The 24,008-nt window shown below is 38.1% G+C and overlaps 1 protein-coding gene across 1 annotated transcript in view; it reads right to left on the bottom strand.

The window, feature by feature from the left end:
• Positions 1-24,008, bottom strand: part of LOC120430532 (cell surface glycoprotein 1-like) — a 93,302-nt gene that overhangs the window by 52,943 nt on the left and 16,351 nt on the right. The window contains exon 2 of the mRNA XM_052709018.1: positions 7,877-8,357. The gene's annotated coding sequence lies outside the window, so the exon portion shown is untranslated. The remainder of the gene's footprint in view (positions 1-7,876; positions 8,358-24,008) is intronic.

The raw sequence follows: 24,008 nt of genomic DNA on the forward strand, positions 1-24,008 counted from the left end.
AAAAGTAGTTAATTGGGTCCTAAAATGAAGCTTAGATTGCTGATATTATTGTTTACAGCGATTAAGCTTATTTTTCTGAGTACAATGACCCTTTGTACGACCACATAGAGTTTAAAATGGATTTTTAAATCAATTTTGAAAAATTAATCTCGCGGTCCTTCTTGACAGAAAAGCTCCTACTTGACAGCTCGTTCCAAGGGGACCATAGTTAATCCATCGAAAAAATGTTGTCTTGTCAAAAAAACATTTTGCGTTAAAATGAAAAAAAGTGATTAGAAATGGTTTTTAATCGTGTTTTTTAACGTTGTACATAAAAATTGACATAGGGCTTTAGTACCCAATTCGAGACGGGTGACCTGGCTTCACACGAGAAACATGGAGTTTCTTCGAAATTTGAGGGAAAACTGTAGTTTTGTGATAATTTGTTTTGTGTTATTTTCGTTCTGGTTTGATTTGCGCGACATCTTGACAGGTTGCTTTGGGTGGTTTCATTTTTCATCGTTCCGCAGAGTGGTTGTATGAAAGTTTCTATGCAACTCGTATGCGAGTCAATGGTGCCAAAATGATTGTTTTTTCTTGAGGTGGTATAGTTTACAAATAGCAAATAGCAAAATCGGGTGAGCCAATTCCAATAGGAATTCTTCTGAGAAATGAGAGTTTGAAAGTGTGTATGAGGATGAGGCGTGAGTGTGTGCGAGAAAGGGTTTGAGCCGGCACAACTGATCTAGACAACTTTTTTGTGACAGTGTTGCCAAAGATTTGAATGTTCCTAACGAGATACTTTTTTATTATTTTTTTTCTTGTTTTTTTTTTTTGTTGTTTAAAAAGATTTTTCTGGAATAGTAAGCTAACTAGTGACATGCATTTTAATTTGTAAGGAGGTTAACTAATTTAAAATGCTGTTATTTTATTTTGTTAACTTTTCTCAACATACAATAGTTTAAAAGATCTCCTTGTTCCGGCTCATTGAAGAATATGTGTATAATTTAAGGTTTTTTTCTCGATAAAAGTTCATTTCAAATATTATTTCCGTGGTAAAATTATGAAACTTGTTTCACGATAAGCGCGATAAGCATAGAAAAACGGCCCTTTACTGGAATATTTTCCCGTCATTTATAATATTTTTCTTGGTTTTTGTATAGTAAAATAAATATTCACATTAATTTCCCGGTGGCCAAAAGAGTCAGGAGTAGAAATAATTATATTGAACACGGATCCTATCTTTCCGCAGCCGGCTGCCTAAGATTTGATCTTAACTAAATATTCGCGTCGGGATAAGCTATTTAAATTACCAAAAACTTAAATTAAAAAAAAACTGTCTCAACAGCAGCATCTTTATTATTGCCTTGAGAATAATATAACACTCCATAAAAGTTCTAACATATGACAAATAAATAAACGGGAAGTGTCTCGACAGCAGCATCCGATTACTTGCCTTGAGATTAATGCCACACCATCTAAACTCATTTATGCCAATGGTCGTATCGCTTGCTTAGAGCGACTCCCAGACCCTTACCCTACACAAATACCAACTCCACGCGACGCTTACGCAGCCCTGTTGTTTAAATTCGATCAAATTTGGTTAAACGGTCAATTTGGTCGAGTTCCACAATAGGGTTGGGAAAAAGAGCCTGCGGTTTCGCTACCTTTTTCTAAGTAAGTCAAGCATCAACATTTCCCGTGCTCCGAATCCTTTTTCCTCTCCCGGTGAATGGTGGAGATGGGAGCGGCCGGCAATGGATGGCTTTCATGGTGCTGCCTGTCCTGTTCGGGTAGAATTGGTTTTAATTCCCTTTAATCATTTTCTAAGCAACCTGGGCTGGACAATCATCACATATACATGAAGAAATCCAGTCTGCAACCCGCTAAGATCACCATCTCCATGCGAATGCGAAATGCGAATGCGAATGCGAAAATGGCACTATTTCGCTACCGCACATGGCAACCCATGAGAATTATTTCATCTACTAAAGCCAGCTCTACATTTGTTCTCGCTTTAAATAAAAGAAGAAATTAGGAATTAGGAAAAATATGAAAATAATATAACAATGATAAAATTGTATTGTTAAAACACTGTAGCATTTGCAAATAAATATTAAATGTTCTTACTTAATACACAGCAAAAAATCCGATGGTAAAATCGCATGCAAAAGCATGCACGTCACCTTCGTCAAAATAAACACTTAATATTACACACTGCATGTACAATTTTTGCAAACGCAAAAAAAAACTTGCAACCGACGGGATTCAAACCCAGCACCAACAGTAAGGACTGGCGCCTTAGCTCACTCGGCCATCAGACCAATGAAACGTTGTTAGGATAAACGCATATATGAGCTTGACATTTCGGTCAAGTAGTCCCATACTCAAGGTTTCCCATACTGACGGGCTACATATTTCAAGGTGTACAATTACATAAAAATGCATAAAATAATGCAATATTTATTTTACACCCAGGCCTTTTACACGCAGCTGGATTACTACTTTTTTAGCTGTGTATTAGGGTGGTCCAAATCCGGACTTTTTTGGGGCTACTCCCTGAAATCAAAGATTGACCCATCACTAGGCTTAATTCCAAATTTGAGCTCATTCTGACCACGGGAACCCCTCCCTCCAATCGCTTAAAGTTTGTATGGGAAAAATCGTCAAAATGTATGGAGAAAAGCATCTGTTTTACTTTTTTACCTGTGGAAGGCGCCATAATTATCCGATTCTTACCATTTCTCAAATGTAGAACCTTCATTAAATTTAGAACAACTTTCCCGAAGACACCATATTTTTAGGATTTTTTCCCGCGAAGTTATTAGCGCCCAAAACTGACCATTTTTGCGCGGCCAGCTGTAAGGGGCTACCTAACAACGATGTTTATTTCCAATTCGTACACGCACGTGCTCTCTCTCAGGTTCAAACTCTCTCACGAGCTTGCTCGTCTGCCTGCCTGTTTGCCTACAAGCGCGCGCTGTTTCTCTGCTTGGACTTTTGTCGTCGTCGTCGTTTTCTTTTGCTATCCGCTGCGCTGCGTTTCTGGCATGTTTATTTTAATTTTCAACTGAAATAGCAGGATTGTTTTGAGATATAAAATTTAATGTAATATGTGATCAACAATAGATATCATATTATAAGAGCGTGTGAGAGAGAATACAAATTTGATGAATTAGTTCATCCATGAATCGTCATCTGTTCTGATCCAAACCTAAATGCAAACGTTTTGGATTTTAATTTATCTGCTTTTGTTACAAGAAATACCATGCAGTTTTTTAGATAAAAAAGGAAGGAATTTTCTTTAGATTTTTTTTAAGCTGAATCCAAATGAGTATCTTAAAGGAAGGCCGCAACTGCAAGATCTTAAGGTAGTTAACGATTGTGCAGAAAGAGATGTTTCCTGAATCGAAAAATTTACACGTAAAATGACAAAAAATGATAAACAGTTGCAATATATGTTGCAGGTGGTCTAGGAACACAGAAAGAAATTTCCAGAAAGAATAAAAAAAATTTAGAAAGTATGAATGATAGTTTGCAGCAATAATTGTAAAATTGCCTTGATTTTTTCTCATTTGTACTAAAGTATATTTTTGTTATAGCAAACTACCTAAAGGAACAAAATTTGTATTACCTGAAGTTTTTTTTTTTAATAATTGATTCATTATCATTTTTCTTTAGCATATACGCAAAACTGCGTGTAATGCTTGGAAAAAACAAACAAACCCTGTTGTCACATCATTTGCTGTAATTTTTTAATCGAGCCTAAGCTGTCTTTTCTTTAAACTATTTTTTCAGCGCAGTTTTTTCTTAATTTTTGACATAATTTAAGAATTTATATACTAAATATATCTCAAAACAATCCTGCTATTTCAGTTGAAAATTAAAATAAACATGCCAGAAACGCAGCGCAGCGGATAGCAAAAGAAAACGACGACGACGACAAAAGTCCAAGCAGAGAAACAGCGCGCGCTTTTAGCACAGAGAACAGATGTACATCTTGGTTCTAACTTGTGTGTAAACCGTGTAAACTAAAAAAATGCGTTGCATACAATCTTGCATCAAAGAAGTTAGAGTGTGCAGGATACGCTTGGCGGCGCCACCGTCGCGGCTGAGAATACTTGACTTAACAATTAAAAAGGCTCAATAATTTCGAAAGAAAATAAATGTTAACCTCGTTTAAATATAAAATTCACTTCTGTATAATTCCAGTTGACTAAAAATAATGCAAAAATGCATTAACATTAACGAAAACATAACAGAAAATTCATTCAAAAATGATTTTTCAAGCGACAACTTAAAATAGTCCCTTTACACATGTTATGTCCGATTTCGTTTTGTTTACCTTCTTTGGCGCGTAAAATTACAACCCTCTGATGAAGGGCAGTCAGACATTGGTCTGATGTCGTTCGTACGGAATGTTTTATGCAGTGATTAGATGGTCCAACGTTCTGCTACTGTAGGCCATCATGATTTTGGAAGTGGCGCTATCTAGGCGGATGGTGCACACCCTAGCTCTTTTCAACGTATTTTGGTTTGAATTTTTACACACGTTTTTCAATGCTGTTTGTTCAATGATATACATCTGTTCTCTGTGCTTTTAGGTAAACAGGCAGGCAGGCAGCCCGCATAGTCATGAACTATATAACTACTTTATGACAAATAGTTACTCAACTATTTATCAAATGGTCTCTACTATTCATTAAATTGTAACCCAACTATATATGTACGATATATCAAACCATTAATTCCATTCCCAAAATAGTTTTGGTCGATTTTACTATATGAGAAATTAGTTGTTAGGCAGAAAACTATATGAGGTTTTCATACATATGTAAATATTTTTATAAACTTGGATTTTACGTCAAATAGTCACTGCCCAAAAAATTTACTATTCCCTATATAGTTTCTGAAAAACTACTTAACCGACACTACTTTGCCGACACTTTAAAAAAGACCGCAAAAATGAACCCTACAATTGTTGTGATAACTACTTCGGATATAATCAAATTTGATTTTTAAGTTCTATCGATAGTTGGTGAATGTTTAACGCCATTATATGTGATGTTATTTACGTTGCTGCCGAACTGCTGCCGCCTTATCCGATTGATCTATATCTGTTGGTGGTTTTTCAGTGGTTTTGGTGACATGTTGTGTTAGAAGGGAGCAAGCTCGGGGGCAAGTATTTTTCGATAAGTCCAAGTAGTCCAAACAATTGACTCATTTTATAGTGAACAGTAATAGTCCACCATGTAGTACACATATTTTTGGTGTATGGTAAGAACAGCATGCCTACTTTTTCTGGAATAGTGAAAGTCAATTTCATGAGCCCTCGTAACATTTTTCTTCTTTTGGGGAGTTTTCTGATAATCTGAGGAGAAGTGGGGGTGTTGAAGGTTCTCTATCATCCAGAGGAATCGACTGTGATCAATTTACTTGATAAAAGTTGAAATTTTTGTACCAATCGTTTAACATATAGTTGGATTATATAACAAACTGTAATTGTACTCCATACTGTTGAAATATTGTTTGAACTATTTGGACTTATAGAAATTTTTAATTCAAAATAGTATGGTGTATAGTAATTTTACTTCATGTAAGTTGACAAATTATTTGGATTATACAAACTTATCGAAAAAAAATGTGGCCGCCATCAATTGTGTTCTACTATAGCATTTATAGTAGGTTTTTAGTTCTTACAGGTTCTGACTATAAAAATCTAAAAACTGTGGAATTTTGCTATATTGTTCTCAATAAAGTTGATAAATTGTTTGAACTATTTGGACTTGTACATTTTTTCGTTGAGTCACGTTGTCTAAACAATCCGAACTGTTTAGTGTAAGGTTATTGTACCCCAAATAGTTCAAAAATAGTTAGAATCATTAGATTTACTTCAATAAAAACGTCATCATTTGACGATCAGTTTCGTTATGGTTTTGTATAGTGCCGTAACTATATGATAATGGTTAAGTATGTGGTAACTACATCTCTTTTAGTAGTAATATAGTTTGGACTATTCCCCCGATGGTTTTTGATTATGCGGGAGGCGAGCAAGCTCGTGAGAGAGTTTGAACCTGAGAGAGAGCACGTGCGTGTACGAATTGGAAATAAACATCGCTGTGAGGTAGCCCCTTACAGCTGGCCGCGCAAAAAATGTCAGTTTTGGGCGCTAATAACATCGCGGGAAAAAATCATAAAAATATGGTGTCTTCGGGAAAGTTGTTCTAAATTTAATGAAGGTTCTACATTTGAGAAATGGTAAGAATCGGATAATTATGGCGCCTTCCACAGGTAAAAAAGTAAAACAGTTGCTTTTCTCCATACATTTTGACGATTTTTCCCATACAAACTTTAAGCGATTGGAGGGAGGGGTTCCCGTGGTCAGAATGAGCTCAAATTTGGAATTTAGCCTAGTGATGGGTCAATCTTTGATTTCAGGGGGTAGCCCCAAAAAAGTCCGGATTTGGACCACCCTACTGTGTATGTAATAATGTTTCAAGCTACAAATGTTTCGAAGCATTGGGAAAGACTATTTAAAGTGTTTATAGCATCGAGAATTTTTTTTGAGTGGATTTAGAGTTTTGATTTAGTGCTTCTGGTTACTTGGGTAAGGTCATATCTGTAAGCCCATAAATCCAATTCAAATGCTGTTAAAGGCAAACTTATAGGAAATTAGACGAGATTTCCGGTAAAAATATTTTTGAGACTGAATAATCCAGTCTGACATTTAGAAATTCCAAAAAACCATCAAAAAACCTATTTTTTAACATTTTAATTTTAAAAACCGCTGTATCTTGACTAGGAATGGACAAAGGACAATGGTCAATATGGAGACTTTTATGTAAAATTGTCTGAGGAATCGATTCTCACTATCGGTTTTCGAAAATTTTGACGTTTAGACCACTTTTCAGAAAAACAGTTTTAGTAAATGATTTTCGTATTTTTTTAGGAGAGACATACCATCCTGCATTTTTCGTGAATCTTTATGTTACATTTTAGGCTATTTCCTTAAAAATTTAAAAATCTCATGGAAGTGGCGTGTATTTTTCTTTCAGTGAATTTTTTTAAAGAAAGCCCGTCCAATTTCCCTGTCTTTAACCACTTTTTTATACGATGCAACGGCTTTGAGTTACAGTAATTTTTAAATTACAAAATACAAAAATATTTAAATTACTTACACCCTTCTCAAATGTCATTTTCGAGTGCAACTGGCTCAATATCCACAGAAATGGCTTATATAGGCCTAGGATAACAAGTCTAAAAAGTTTCATTGAAATCGGAGAGGGTCGGGTACAAAAATACCAGAAAAATTCCTGATTTGTCCTTAAATTGCTCATAAGTAACTTCAAATGATTATTTTTGGTAAACCTAAACGAGTGTTTTATTTGACGCAAGAACTAACGAACAAGTTGTTAGTTTTGAACCGATTAAATGAAAATTTCTTTGCGTGTAGGAATATCGTAGCACGTGGGGTTTCTTCTACTAATTTTCAACGTCCTTCTTGTTTCTGTTTAGATAATTTTCCGATTCCTTACTTTTTTCACTTATCTCAACTCTCTTTTTTATAATATCTCAACTCTCCGGAGGTTTTTACGAGCAGTTTAGGTAAAATAACCATAGGTAGATAAAACAAAACTTTGTGAAGGGACCATCCATAAACCACGTGGACACTTTAGATGGGGGGGATATGGCGCTCCATACAAAAAAGTTTTTTTTTATATGGACAATTGTCCACGAGGGGGGGGGGGGGGGTTGAGATTACCACAAAAGTGTCCACGTGGTTTGTGGATGGTCCCGAATTTGTTCTTCACTTTGAGCTAAATTTACTGGCTGAATAGCACGATACTCAAAGGTCATCTTGAATGCAACAATATTATTCTAAAAACATTATACTCACTTGTCTCGTATACTGAACGATTTTTGTGCTTCTAGAGTTTCAATAAATATAAGCAAAAATACTTTATTATTGATAAGTTGCTCGAATTGCAGCATTGCCTGATCATAAGTTGTACGTATCATTGTCAATCTAAATTTAGATGAGTTTAGTATGGGATGATCGTTAACTCCAGGAAAGAAAACTTTCATTATATAATTCACGTGATCCAACGTAGGTATACCACTATTTTCCAAGTCTGCAGTCAAATCTGTCATGTCAGTTTGTAACTCGGCAAATGCTTGTTTACATTCTAGCCGAACGTTACTTTCGAGTGTATCCATTTGAATTTGAATGCGTTTATATTCTCTTTCAGCTTGAGTGCTTTTACGGCGATAGATTAAAACTACTATCAATGAAATGACGATCAATAAACTTCCAATAATAATACCAAAAAGGAAATGAGAAAAAGTGTACGGCTTGATTAAATCATATTTCAGGTATCCTGTAAAAAAAAAAAACATGGTTAAAAACTGTATAATAGGCCTTACAGTCTACAAACGTATGATGCGAGATTGCGAGATACCGAAAAAAAACCCTATAATATTCTGTAACTTTACTTCTCACCTGGGTTTGAGTTAAAACGGATGATTATGTTAATAGCGTAGAAGATATCCGGTCCGGTAGGTCCGGTTTTGACCAAATAAGTTCTTTCGCCCCCCAAAAGAACCGGACAAAACTCTGTTTTAGAATTAGGTGATTTCGGAATACACCAGTCCGGCTTCAGCCGTCCCAAGTCGCATGTGTGAGTGTAGATGGTGTAGACCAGGCCTGCCCAACCTTTTCGGCTCAATTTTCACATTTTTGATCGTCAAAATCACGATTGTTCATTTTTTCTAGGTTCTTCGATGGAATCGGTTCTCAGATGACCAGTGAACATAACTTTTCCAAAAGTGAGAAAAAATATTTATACATGTCGTTTTTATCTACATTTTACGTCAAAAATCAATGTGGTCCGCGGGCCGGACCAATTTTTCACTTAAAACTTACATTAAAAACAACCTGCAAAAATATTTTTTCAAGCTTTTATCAAAGTTATGTTCACTGGTCATCTGAGAACCGATTCCATTAAAGAAACCATGAAAAAATCAACAATTGTAATTTTGACGATCAAAAATGTGAAAATTGAGCCGAAAAGGTTGGGCAGGCCTGGTGTAGACCTATGGTAATATTTATCGCTGGAAAGGTGAGCCAACCCCAAGTAACCGTGGGACTGTATATGGTAGCTTTAAATCCCCTCTATATCAACATATAAAGTATGCATACAGAGTCTCAAAACTTTATATTCACTATATACGCATGGAGGTAAAATTGAGTGGCGACGGGTAGAGTTGATATAAAGTTATACCGCGGTAAAACGTCAAAATACTACCTTACCGACAGTACTTGAAATAGAATAAAAAGCTTCATTCGAGATTCTAAACTGCGTGTTGATTTGATGTTCTGAGATGTTCCACCTAGATGCCCTGCGCCAACCGTCTCGTTGAAATATGTGTACACGTATGATTCTTGTCGATAGAGTCTTCCTTCAGTTAGTTGCATGAAAAAAGAACACACTAGACAGGTTGAGTAGCAGCGTAGGGCGAGCCTCGTCACGATCAGCCTTGACCTTCATGCCACCGGTGCCCCGCCAGATAGTTGCTTGCCCAAAAGGGGGTCGGGTCAATTGGCAGAAAACCGATCGGCAGAATGCCGAATGGCAGAATGCCAAATGGCAGAATGCCAAATGGCAGAAAATCACATGGCAGAAAGGTTAAATAGCAGAATAGGTCAAATGGCAGAATATTAAATGGCGGAAAAGGTCAATCAGCAGAAAATTAAAAGGCAGAAAATTAATTGGCAGAATAAGTCAAAGAGCCGAATAATCAAAAGGCTGAAAAATCAAAAGGCAGAAAAATTAAAAAGCAGAAAATTTAAATGGCAGAATGTTAATAAGCAGAAAAATTTATGTAGAAAAGGGAAGAGTTTAGAATTAATGGAAAATAGAAACGTAACTTTATTTGTTCGATTAACACTGGAACGCCCAACGCATGTCCAACTTACACGGACGCCCAAGCCTCCCACAAAAGTTGGAACGGTAACTTCAACTCGCTGGTTCTCGGGCATAACTCAACCAATCGGGACGATTCTTGTTTCCAGTAATTTGTAAGAATGTCTAGATGATCCTAGAACTTTGCAGAACTTAATTTGATCAAATCTGTAATTTCTGCGACCGAAAACATCGTTCCACCTTTTTTCAAAACGACTGCCTCCGCGGAATTTTTGGCGATTTTTTTTTGTACGCGAAAAAAAAAGTTGGAACGATGTTTTTGATCGCAAAAATTACAGATTTGATCAAATTAAGTTCTGCAAAGTTCTAGAATCATCTAGTCATCCTAACAAATCACTGGAAAGAAGAATCATCTTGATTGGTTGAGTTATGCCCGAGATCCGTTGAGTTGAAGTTACCGTTCCAACTTTTTTGGAGCCTTGGGCGTTGGAATATTAACTGCGGTTTATTGCACGTCTACGTCGGTACGCGGTCGAGTGCTAACTGCCGAGAGCAGCACAAAATTTTCTCTCTAGACCTCGGGTTTGGAACCGGGGGGTGCCTCGATCGTCCTACACGGCCTTTCCTGACATCACTTCCGGCCTGGAAGTGTCCACGGTTTGATCTGGTCTCCTGCAGTCGACGTCTTCTTCGGCCCTTCAGTTTCGTCGTCTAGCTTCCTGACCTCGTACCGGTTGTTCGGCAGAACACCGGTGATCTCGTACGGTCCGAAGAATCGCGGCTTCACCTTCTGGCCAACTCCAAACTGTGTCTTGGGGATAGCCACCATATCGCCGACCTTGTACTCCACGTACGGCTTCCGGCGTAGGTTGTAGTACTTCCGGTTCTCCTCCTGCATCTTCTGGATGCTCTGCTGCGCCGCCATTCGCAGTTCGTTCCGGTCGTCGGTGAAACTGTCTTGGACCTCCTTCAGCAGCAACTCGTGGAGCACGGCGTCTTCTTTGGTTCGCATCTTAACACCGGTCAACAGTTCGAACGGGGTCATGTTGATCGCGCGCTGCCAGCTGTTGTTCAAACACTTTTGGACCACGGCAACGTGCTTGAACCATTCCTCCGGGTTGTCCACGGACAACTTGGTGATCATCGGGATAATGACGCGATGCACTCGTTCGACTTGCCCGCTGCCACGAGGAACCCCCGTGACAATCGTGTGTAGCTCGATGCCTTCTTCGTCGCAGAACTTGGCGAAGTATCCCGACGTGAAAGCTGCTCCCCGATCACAGATGATCCCTCGTGGGTTTCCGAACGTGTCTGTGATCACCCGTAACTTCTTCACGGCCTCCTCTGCGGTGGTTGACTTCGTCGCGAACAGCCAAACAAACTTTGTGAAAGCGTCGATGACTGTTAGGATGTACCCGTACGACTTCCTCGTTGAGGGCATCGGTCCTAGATGGTCCACGTGCAGCGTATCCAGCGGAACGTCTCCTTTCGGGATCGGACACAGCTCACCTTCCGGCTTTCCTCGTTTCTTCTCGCCAACAATGCAGGGAACACACGTGGCGATGCAGCGTTTAATCTTGTCCTCCAAGCCAGAGATGTAGTAGTCCGCCTTGATCCGCTCCTTCGTCTTCCGGACTCCGAAATGGCCTTGCTCGTGAGCAGACCGGATGATCTCCGTTTCCATCGACTCGGGCACGTACAGTCGTCGCGATTCAGCTTCGCCTTCGTAGAGAATACCGTTGCTCGTAGTGAACCCGTCGACGGAATCGCTCTGCTGCAACGCTGCCAGGAGAGCTTTGACTCGGTCATCCTCTTGTTGTGCTGCACGGATTTTGGCGACGATGGGTGCAGACATAACCAAAACATCCGCTCTCGACAGCGCGTCAACGTGTGGCAGCTTTTCTCCAGGGCGGTGATCGATCTGGTACCGGAACTCAGACAGGGCGACGACGTACTTGGCGATCCGTGTGTTGAGCTTCTTCTTTTTCACCGCATCCTTGAACGCCATACAGTCGGTGATGATCTTGAATGGCCGGCCGAGCAAGTAACAACGGAACTTCTTAACCGACTCGACAACAGCCAACGCCTCCAACTCGAACGAATGGTAATTTTTCTCCGCACCACTCGTCAGTCGGCTGAAGTAATAGCACGGGTGGAACTTGCCATCGTCTTCTGCGCGTTGCATCAGGATACCAGCGAGGGCCGTCTTGCTGGCGTCTGTGTGCACCTCCACGTCACCGTCCGGTCGGAAGATCCTCAACACAGGGTAGCTTGCCAGGATCTCTTTGATGCGGTTGAACGAGTAAACCGCGGCGTCGTCGAACTGGGCAAACTTATCCTTCTTCAGGAGATCCGACAGGGGGCGGGCAATGCCAGCGAACGACGGAACGAACTTTCGGAAGTAGCTGGCCAGCCCGTAGAATCGCTGCAACTGCTTCGCCGTCGTCGGCTGCGGGAACTGCTTTAGCTTCTCGATCTTCGCTGGTGCTGGTTCCACTCGGCCGTCGTAGATCGTGTAGCCAAGGTACTCCACACGACGTTGCAGGAACACACACTTCTTCCAGTTGAACAGCAGCCCTGCCTTCGCAGCCACTTCGAGCACTCGTTTTAGCACTTTTAGTCCATCTTCCTCTGATCCCGTTGGAATTATGATGTCGTCCACAAACGCCATCACACTTCCCTCGTGGATGAACTCTTTCAACACTGCACTTATGAATCGTCCAAATCCACTTCCACTGGTGCACAATCCGAACGGCGCACGCAAAAACTCGTACTGCCCGCAACTTGTCACAAACGCTGTGTACTTCCGGCTTTTCTCTTCGACAGACACGTGAAAGTACGAGTTCTTCAGGTCCAGGGTTGTGTACACGCGGGCTTCGGACAGTTGGTCGATCTGCTCTTCCACGTTCGGCATCGGGAACTTATCGCGCACTACTTTCTTGTTGATCTCCCGGTAATCAACACACACACGGTACGATCCGTCCTTCTTCGGAACCACTACGACTGGACTCGCGTATTCACTTTCTGACTGCTGGATGATCCCCTCATCGAGCCACTCACTGATCTGCTTCTTCACAACTTCCTTCTCCAGCTGGGCCAGACGTCGCGGGTTTTCACAAACAACGTCGTTGTCCGACAACGTTATCGTCAGCTGATTCGCGGCAACCACTGGCTTCTCCGGCGTGTAGTTCTCAATGAGTTCTAGCACTTCGTCGCGGTATTGATACGGTACCGTCACCTCGTCTTCCGCGACGTACTCCGCTACGCGACGAACCCACTTCACGTCGACGTCGGCCGGTTCGGCGTCGCTGGGCCGATACTTCTTCACACGCACTTCTCCCAGACTGATCGAATAATCAACGCCGCTGAGAAAGTCCATGCCGATCAACACCTGCATGTCGATCGCTTCGTTTGGCACGACGTAAAAGCGAATCGGGAACTCTTCTTCACCGATCGTTGCTGTGAGAGCAACCTCACCACACACAACACGAACGTCACCGCCGAATCCGCGCACTTTCATCGTCGACTTTCTCATCTGGACGCCGTTTTCCGCGAGATCCGTCCACAGATCCTTCCGAATCAACGAAATTTCTGCTCCCGTGTCGACGATTGCCGAAAACTCGCGCCCGAACAGGTTCAGCAAAACGCCCGGTTTGTCGCCGTTCACTTTCTCCACCACGTTCACTTTTTTCTCCTTCTGCTTCGTCTTGTTCTTCGGGCAATCCTTCGACAGATGACCAAAAGCGTTGCAGTTGAAGCATTTCGGTCCGTCGCTCTTCTGTGGGCACTCTGATGCGACGTGCGAGGCGTCGCCGCAGTTGAAGCAGTGCTTCTTCGGGTCACTTTTGGCGCTTGCTTTGTTCTCCGTGCGCGGCTTCTCTCTCTTTTCGTCCGGCTTCGTCTTCTTGCGGGAGTTCTTCGTCACCTTCTCGTAGTTCAGCAGCTTCTCCTTCAGGTGGCGGATGGTTTGTGCCTCGTACAGCAGAGAGCGGTGAAACTCGTCGTCGGTGATTCCATCCACGATGTACTCACACAGGCTTGGCTCATCGAGGTCAATGGCCAGCGCGATTCTCTGCATCTCGTAGATGTAGTCTCGCGTCGTCTCCGTCGGCTTCTTCTTCCGATTTCCCAGTGTGCGGTGGACGTCGCTCGCCCGCATGAACGGAGCAAACTCATCGATGAGCGCCTTTTTCAACTTCGCGTAGCTGCTGACGTCCCGAAGAGAGAATACAAACCGACGCGCCGTGCCGGTCAATTTCTTGCGTAGCATAATCATTTTATGCTCGCCAGTCCAACGAGCCGACTCCGCAACTGTTTCGAGCTGCTGCAACCACACTTTCACATCTTCGCCGTCTTCGGCACCGAAACTTTCGATGCTCTCTTCCATGTCGCGAAACGAATACACCTGCGGTCGTTGGTGTGTGTTTCGTCGTGCCTCTCTTTCATCTTTCGCGTCGTTTCCTCTCACGGTGGCGTCGTCACTGTCGGCGTGTGAGTCGTCGTTCTCATCAGCGTCGCTCTCGTTTTCGTCGTGGACCGAACCATCATCGTCGTCGCGTTGGCTGCCGTCATCATCGTCGTCCTCTCCGTTTGCAGCCGCTTGATGATCGATGATTCGTTGCGCCATCTCGTTCTTGCTGCCGTTAGTCGGCAAGCCTAGTCTTTCGCACTCGCGCACAAGGCCAAGCTTGGTGAAATTTTCACACAACTCCTCGACGGTCGCCATCTTGTCGTTCGGCTGGCGTCACTTTTTAGAGTCTTTTGTCGCGAATTTTGTAACGATTTCGCGCACTTCGCGTAATTTTCACATTAACTCGCTTCCCGGACGAGCCCCCATGTAGAAAAGGGAAGAGTTTAGAATTAATGGAAAATAGAAACGTAGCTTTATTTGTTCGATTAACTGCGGTTTATTGCACGTCTACGTCGGTACGCGGTCGAGTGCTAACTGCCGAGAGCAGCACAAAATTTTCTCTCTAGACCTCGGGTTTGGAACCGGGGGGTGCCTCGATCGTCCTACATTTATTAGCAGAAAATTATTTAGCAGAAAATTAAATGGCAGAAAGTTGATCAGCAGAAAAAATAAATAGCAGAAAATTAAATGGCAGAATAGTTAGTTGGCAGAATAGTCAAATGGCAGAACCGTCAAATGGCAGAATAGTCAAATGGCAGAATTATTAATTAGCAGAAGAGTTGAACGGCAGAATAGTTGAATGGCAGAATATCAAATGGCAGAATAATTCATTAACAGGAGAGTTGAATGGCAGAATAGTCAAACGGCAGAACAGTCAAATGGCAGAACAGTCAAACGGCAGAACAGTCAAATGGCAGAAATTAGACCGAAAAAAATCATCAAAGGCAATAGTGGGGGGGGGGACTATAAAAAAAAATCTCAGAAAACAAATTATTGTGCCTGCATTTCTTATAAGAGTTAAAACGTTTACAATTATAGTACCTAGAATTCTCACTTATATATTATATTATTTTCCACGGACTTGATTAAATATTAAGAATAAATATTGTAACTTCAGTGTTTATTCGACATTAACAGTTTATCAAGCAATAAAAATAATAATTTTTAATAAATTGAACTGTTTAACATTTAGAGTCTTTTTGAATAGGTCCTAAAAACATATGAAACAAAATAAATTATAGGACTAGTCACAGGACCCTTTTTTTTAAAAAAATAAAACAAAACAAAAAAAAACACGCAATGTAAACAAATCTCCTACAAATATATGAAAAACAATAGCTTAGCAAAAAAAAAGCAAAGTAATCCACTGTAACGACCCCCAGGTCTTTTGTGGTCTCTGTTGCAAGTTTCTGCTCATTTCTAGGCGTCCGAAGGTTATGTGTGGTGAGTCACTCAAAACCTCTTTTACGCAATAGCTTAGAGGACCCTTAAAAAAAACTGGAAATAACAAACATTTGATATTTGTCTAACCGTTCTGTGCACTGAAGTTTGGTTACTGGAGTCCCGAGTTACCTACACGGAAAGAAGGTTTATCGTGAATCTTATTAAAATTTAGTTAAAAATCCTAAAAAAAATAGGTTCTTTTTTCAACCACAATTTTTTAAAGTTAGAAATCATAAAACAAATCCTGGTCCAAAATATAGTAATCTAGCTAAATTGTAAGCTGGAAAAATGCTGTCAGTCTCAAAAGCTGTTTGTTTTCAGAAAGTCTGTTAGCTATTTTAGCTAGATTTTAATGTATCCTTGTGAGCTTTATGGCTAGCCCAGCGAGTTTTTAGACTATTTCAACTTTTTTTTAGGAATAATTTTCAAAATTTTCCATTGATGGCTGCGAATCCACATATTTTCACACATCTTTTTAGCCAACTTTGCCACTATTCTTGGTATGTTCTATGGTTCTAATAGCTACTTTTTCTGCTATTTCTACTAGTTTTCACTTCAAAAGCCTCCATTGCTGCCTGTAAAGCTTGCTCTATTCACCCAGCCTTTTTGCTGATTTAGTTCGTTTCTTTTTTGATCTTGTCACGTTTCTCGGTACATCCAGCTAATTTTTCGACTGTTTTAACTAGTAATTTTGAAATCACTTTAAAAGTTTTTGCTGGTGTAGCATGCTTTTCCGCTATTCTTGGAACGGTTTTTGGTAGTCCAGAAAATTATTTGAATGTTTCAATAGATTCCAGGCTTTTTGAACTTTGTTATAATTGACCATCCTAGGCTTCACCCATAAAGTGCGTCACGCTAAAATCAGCCAAAATTTAACTTAATTTAACATAATTTAACATAATTTAACATAATTTAACTTAATTTAACTTAATTTAACTTAATTTAACTTAATTTAACTTATTTCATCATAATTTAACTTATTTTAACTTATCTCAACTTATTTTAACTTGATTTAACCTAATTTAACTAAATTTAAGTTATTTTAACATAATTCAACTTAATTTAACTTAATTTAATCCAATTTAATCAAATTCAACTTAATTTAACTTAATTTAACCTAATTCAACATAATTTAACTTAATCTAACTTAATTTAACTTAATTTAATTCAATTTAACTTAATTTTACTTGATTTAACTTAATTTAACTTAGCTTAATTTAAATTAATTTAACTTAATATAACTTATTTTAATTTAACTTAATTTAATAAAATTTAAATTAACACAACGTAATTTAACCATATTACGTCAAATTCTATTAAATTATACAAAAAGGAACTAATTTCAACAAATTTTATCATAATTTAACTAAGTTAAACTAATTTTAATTAAATTTTCTCAATTTAACATAATTTAACTAAATTTAATCAATTTAACATAGTTTTATTTAATTTAGCAATTTAACATCAATTTAACTTAATGATTTAACTAAATTTAATCAATTAAACATAATTTTATTTAATTTAACAATTTAACATCAATTTAACTTAATAATTTAAGTAAATTTAATTAATTTAACTTAATTTAACTGAATTCAACATTTTTTTCTAAATTTAATCAAATGTTACTTGATTTTACTCAAATTAACTTATTAAATTTAAATTCAACTTCATTTTACTTAATAAAACATGATTTAACTTTATTTTATTTTATTTAATAAAACTTGGTTGACCTTAATTTCACTTAATTTAAGTTAATTTAACATTATTTAACTCTTTTTTTATGTGCTTCAAAGGCATAAGGTGCTCTGCTCGTTCGGATCTGTCAAACATTGGACAGTCTCGACATTCTGTACCCGCAGCCTTCCCCAATGGTAAATTTATCTGTAATTGGCTAATTTAACCAAAAAATCACTGTTTCACCAATTTGAAGCCAGCTAATTTGAATTGTTAAATTTTAGATGGAACTCCTTTCCGTGTATAATTAAATATGTTTATAGAAGTTGGAAATGTACATTTCATGAAACGTCCAATAGAGTTATCTATATGCGCATGTATTGCGTGTACGTACACGAAAAAGATTGTGGTTAAATTTTGTACCTACCAGCAAAACAAATGGCGTGCTAGTGTGCGTGAGATCGGGCTTAGATAACTCTATATTACGCGTTCGCACACTAGGGTACCATTTCATTTTGCTGGCCTATCCCACTCTTACACAACGATAACTGTCACCAGAGCAAGTGGGATAGATTGTTTGTTTACATTACCATTTCGCCCTTGTAAAAAAGTTACTACGGAACTATTTAGGACACACAGGGCCAGTACGCAGCTCGATAAGGAAAGGAGTCAAGAAACATTTTTACGAACAGCAGAACAACGGAGCGTTTTTTGGGGGCTTTCCTACACCATCGCTGGCTTGCTTTCACTACTGTTGTTGCCCATTTGAAATATTCCTTGACTGGTTTCTTACCAAGTGCATACACTGCTTCAAGTGGAAGAAATCTCCCAGTTACGACGATCTAGCACAGTTCTAACAAAGCTGGAAATTCTTACAGCATTCTAGCAGAAATGCTCCACCGTTCTAGCAGGGTTCTAGCAGAACCAGCTCTGCTAGAATATTACGTGACTGGGCTGAAGCAACATTTGAAAGGGGCGGTACTACATTGCGGTATTTCTCCCCATTTGAACACATGCACCGTCCGAATCGAAAATTTTCCACCATTTCAACATGCTTCTTGCTCTTGCATAGTTTTTGGGCAGACAGGTCATGTGTAACATAACCTCCTACGGTTATATATATCCAGAATTTTTTTTTTTAAAAAAAAAAGGTCCTATAAGCTATTGTTTTTCATATGTTTAAAGAACCTATTCAAGAAGACTCTAAATGTTAAACAGTACAATTTATTAAAAATTATTACTTTTATTGCATGCACTGTTTGAAAAACTTGATAAACTGTTTATGTTGAATAAACACTGGAGTTACAATATTTATTCTTAATATTAAATCAAGTCCGTGGAAAATAATGTAATATATAAGAGAGAATTCTAAGTACTATAATTGTAAACGTTTTAACTCTTATAAGAAATGCAGGCACAATAATTTGTTATTTTCTGAGATTTTTTTATAGTCCCCCCCCCCCACCCCATTTGACTATTCTCATTTCTGCCATTTGACTATTCTGCCGTTTGACTATTCTGCCATTAAACTCTTCTGCTAATTAATTATTCTGCCATTTGACTATTCTGCCATTCAACTCTCCTGTTTATTAATTATTCTGCCATTTGACATTCTGCCATTTAACTATTCTGCCATTCAACTCTTCTGCTAATTAATTATTCTGCCATTTTACTATTCTGCCATTTGACGGTTCTGCCATTTGACTATTCTGCCAACTAACTATTCTGCCGTTTAATTTTCTGCCATTTAATTTTCTGCTAATTAATTTTCTGCTAATTATTTTTTATGTTTATTAACATTCTGCCATTTAACTTTTCTGCTTTTTAATTTTTCTGCCTTTTGATTTTTCTGCGTTTTGATTATTCGGCTTCTTAATTTTCTGCTCATTGACCCTTTCTGCCGATTGACCTTTTCTGCCATATTATATTCTGCCATTTGACCTTTTCTGCCATTTAACATTCGGCCATTTATTTTTCTGCCGATTGAAATTTCTGCCATTAAGCATTCTGCCATTCGGCATTCTGCCGATCGATTTTCTGCCGATTGACCCGACCCCGCCCAAAAGATCCGTAACGGGGACGAAGGTATCGTTGAAGCTGGCGTAGACGTATGTCACTCCGCACACGATCTCGTCCGAGCAAAACCTGGACCTCCTCCAAACGATTTTTCCTGCATCAACAAAAATACCACCAAATACTGCCAAACTTTCTTTGCCCTCACTAATGTTGAGTTAGTGTTTTGAAACATTTGAAGAAATGTCAAAGTGTGATGTAACTTTAAAAGCTCACTTTACATTGATATATAAAGCTTACCATTAATGCTTCGAAACATTATTGAGCTAAATGCTTTGAAACTTTAATTGGCTGTTCTATATGTCATTATACAGTAAGTAATAATGTTTCAAACAATAAATGTTTCAAAACATTGGGAAAGGCTATTTAAAGTGTCATAGCATCGGGAAAGTTTATTTAGAGTGGATTTAGAGTTTTGATTTAGTGCTTCTGGTTACTTGGGACCTAGGCTAACCACCCACGACATAATTCTGCATTAGCGTGGTTCACGGATTTATGGAAAAGACATAATTGTTTAATTTCGAGAGTATCAACCGGATTTTTAAAGTACTATGACCCCAGAAGCTAAACTGCCCTTTGGTTAACATTTATTTGCTCCCGTTTTAATCTGAAGTTAGCATGGAACTTTAATCAATTTAGTATGGAGAATTGTAACTTTTTACAGCTTCTTAGAGAAAGTTTCCCAAAACCCTATAAAATTTTCCTATTCTTAGTTTTTTTTATAGGTTTTGATCCGAAGAACAACATTGTAGAACATCCCAAAGCGATAGAAATTGATCCTTTTCGCCAAAAGTTTCAAAACATGCTCAAAAAAATAACCTGTACAGTCATCCCACATATTCGGAACACCCACAAATTCGGAACACTTTTGTGGTAACTTGTCAACAGCATGCTAAATGCAGCTTTTCGGTCGACCCTACTATTTTTAGGACTTTCGTTTGGACATTCTCTTGCTATTTCACTAGTTAAAGTAGTTTATTTTAAGCAAAAAACTGTTTTTCAAGACTATTTTATCCAGAGCAGCAGAACACTGCCTCCAAACTGCCTGTTCCATAATTGTGGGATGTTATTGTGCCTCCCACAATTGTGGAACACCTTAATTTCAATGATATTTTCACAAAAAAAGTTATCAGACCATTCATAAAACATTACTAAGCTTGAGTTTCATTGGTTTCAGTGTGTGAAGTCATTATTTTGTAAAAATTATGTACTCCTTGAGAGATCCAAAGTTTGTTTACATCCGTAAGAAAAAAGTGTTCCGAATTTGTGGATTTCAAGGGTCAAAGTTTTTCTTCCAAAACTTGATATAAAAGCTAAAATTTGCAGTTTCTCGATACAGCATTCGAAAGATCGCAAGAAAAGCTTTCAAATGAAGGTAAAAGCGAATCATTAAGTTCAATTATCGATTTGCTATGATTTTTTGAACATTTGCCGATCTGTAAACTGTTCCGAATATGAGGGATGGCTGTATCTAGGAATTAATTCCTAGCGCTTAGCGATGCTCTACAACAGCGGTTATCAACCTTTTCTTGGCGATTATCAACCCCTTTTCGATTTGCTTAAGCTCCTGGTTTTTTCGTTTGTAGGAGTTTCTTTTAAATTCCAAATATCGGTTTTTTTATGTATGAGAAACTTAAATTTTGGAGAAAAAAAATCTGTTTAAATGTTCTGTACCTGTAACTCGGGGGACATTGATAGAATTTAAACTAAATCTGGAATTTTCTTGGACCAATTTTTTTTTGCTCCCTGGGTGTTTTTGAACCGAAAAAGTGAAAAAATATTTTATTGAATATTTAAAAAATCGAAAAATATTGTTAAAAAGTTAAAGTTTGTGTCTAGAATTGTTTTAAGTACAAGTACTGGGTAGGCCAAACAATGCCCATGTAGGGGAAAGGAAATGCTCGTTAAAACCGTTGAAAAATCTGTCGGATTTTTTGATAGTCATCTTATCCCAGATTTGACTAAGACTTTGATAGAAGTTTCTAAAAAATCCAGTTTTTCACGATAAAAAATAGATTATAAAATTATTGATTTTCAGTACGTTTGACTCAACTAGTGGGGCAAGACGAACAACCCGTTGGGGCAAAAGAAACAATCCATATAATAGCATGTTATTTTGCTTACAATTCAGATTTGATTGTATTTGATACGTTTCTTTCATTTTTAACAGAAATAATAATATTTTACTAATAATTTGTTCGTTTTTCGAAAAAATAATAATTTTTTGTAGATAAATGGATTTTTTTATAATATATTTTTTTATAATATATAATTTGTATGAATTTTTTTTAAACATTTTTTATCAGTTTTTAAGTACTTTTATGCATCAATATCCCAATAAAATATGTTTTTGCAGCAATTCGTAATTTCTTCCATTCTTAAAATCCATGTGGTACACTTGCCCCACATAAACAAGGTTTTTCAAAGCTTTCAACAAAAACAACGAAATGATAAAACGTACTTTACAATAGGTGCAAATTATTGGTAGGGACACTACTGATCCAGGAAAAAATGCATTTTGATAAAATGAGCCTTAAAACGAACCCTAAGCCTTATTTTGTACTTTCCAAATATTATAAGAAAACAAAGGTTTTGAAAAAAAAACTTCATTCAATGATATGCCTCGTGGCGTTTACGTTGTTTTGGCGGTAGTGTGGTAGTAGAATCAACTAATTGCATTGCTAGCAACAATTTCTCATACTGGAAACATCAAAATTGTAAAAAATTACGGCCATACGAGCGATTGTTCCTCTTGCCCCACCTTCCCCTACTTTTCTTCGAGCCATTTTTTCTTTCCTGCTGAATTGAAAATATTGTAAATTTTATTAAAAAACTTTTTGATAAAAGTAAGTTTTCGAGTTGTAACTATTTTGAATTAAAAAAATCAAATATTTTGCATTTCTAAAAAAATCATTACTGTCATCTGGGGCGAATCGGGACTACAGTATGAATAGGGACAGCAGAGCACTTAAAAGCTTGAAATTTGGTTCTATCCGAAACTATTAAAAAATATCCAAATATTCGCATTTGCATTCGCATGGAGATGGTGATCTTAGCGGGTTGCAGACTGGATTTCGTCATGTATATGTGATGATTGTCCAGCCCAGGTTGCTTAAATATTGATTGAAGGGAATTAAAACCAATTCTACCAGAACAGGACAGGCAGCACTATGAAAGCCATCCATAGCCGGCCGCTCCCATCTCCACCATTCACCAGGAAGGAAAAAGGATGCGGAGCACGGGAAATGTTGATGCTTGACTTACTTAGAAAAACTAACTTAATCCACCTATATGGTTGGAGCCTTCCTCACTCATTACCAACAATGGCTGTACACAAATTTCATCTATTTTTTAGACCCGGAATAAAAAAGTACATAAATATCACTTAAGTGGCCATATCTCGAGACAGGGTTGCCAGATCATCAATGTTTTGGACTCGTTGGAAAGGTCTTTTGATAACCTAACCAATGATAGGTCGGATGGTGGATCCGGACATAGTTTGCATACATTTAAATGAGATCCGGCTTCAAAAAGTACATCAATATCACTTAAGGGGCCGTATCTCGAGACAGGGTTGCCAGATCTTCAATGTTATAGGCTCGTTGGAAAGGTCTTTTGATAACCTAACCAACGATGGGTCGGATGATGGACCCGGACATAGTTTACATACATTTAAGTGAGATCCGGATATATGTGAAAACACATTTTTATACATAACTTTTGAACTACTTATCGAAACTTCAATCTGTATAAAACTTGATCTATGGGACCCTAAACCAAGTCGAATGCAACAGGTTCGGGTCAAATCGGTTCAGCCAGTGCCGAGAAACATGAGCTAGTTTGTTGGTCACATACATACATACACACACATACACACACATATACACACAGACATTTGTTCAGTTTTCGATTCTGAGTCGATATGTATACATGAAGGTGGGTACAAAATCTGATCGATTTAAGTGAATTCATTTATGAAATGTTGTTTCTGTGTCAAATACTAGTACCTCTAGCCAGTTTGTGACAACTTTGAACTTCTGATAACTTTGTTAAGTTAGTTTATATTAAAAATTGGTTTAAATTTAGTTTTTTTTATGTAAAACTTATCAAAACATTAGTTTATAAACAACTATTTTTATAAAATTGCTATTTTATGTTGTAAGAGTCTCTATTGAACAAGTTTTAACAATATTTGTTCGAAATATACATTGTTTTCATCTTTTGCCTTTCTTACAAAAGAAAGGTTTAAGGTTTGCTTTTGGAAAAACGCTTTTTTTAGAAATCTTAAAAAATTCGTGCACGGCGAGGATTCGTCCCAGGAAAAAATCCTATTACTAAATTGAAGGTTCAGATTCGTTCTTTCGATTGAATTTTGGCCCGAAACCCGGAACTCAAAGTCTGATTTTTGAGAGCTCTTTTTCTGAAATACATGAGCGATGTCTGTATCCGCTCTTAAAAATTTGTGTCTTCCATCACTGGAAAACCGCTCGTAAAACCCACAATTT

This window comes from Culex pipiens, chromosome 1 (genome assembly GCF_016801865.2).
Source record: "Culex pipiens pallens isolate TS chromosome 1, TS_CPP_V2, whole genome shotgun sequence".
NCBI lineage: Eukaryota > Metazoa > Arthropoda > Insecta > Diptera > Culicidae > Culex > Culex pipiens.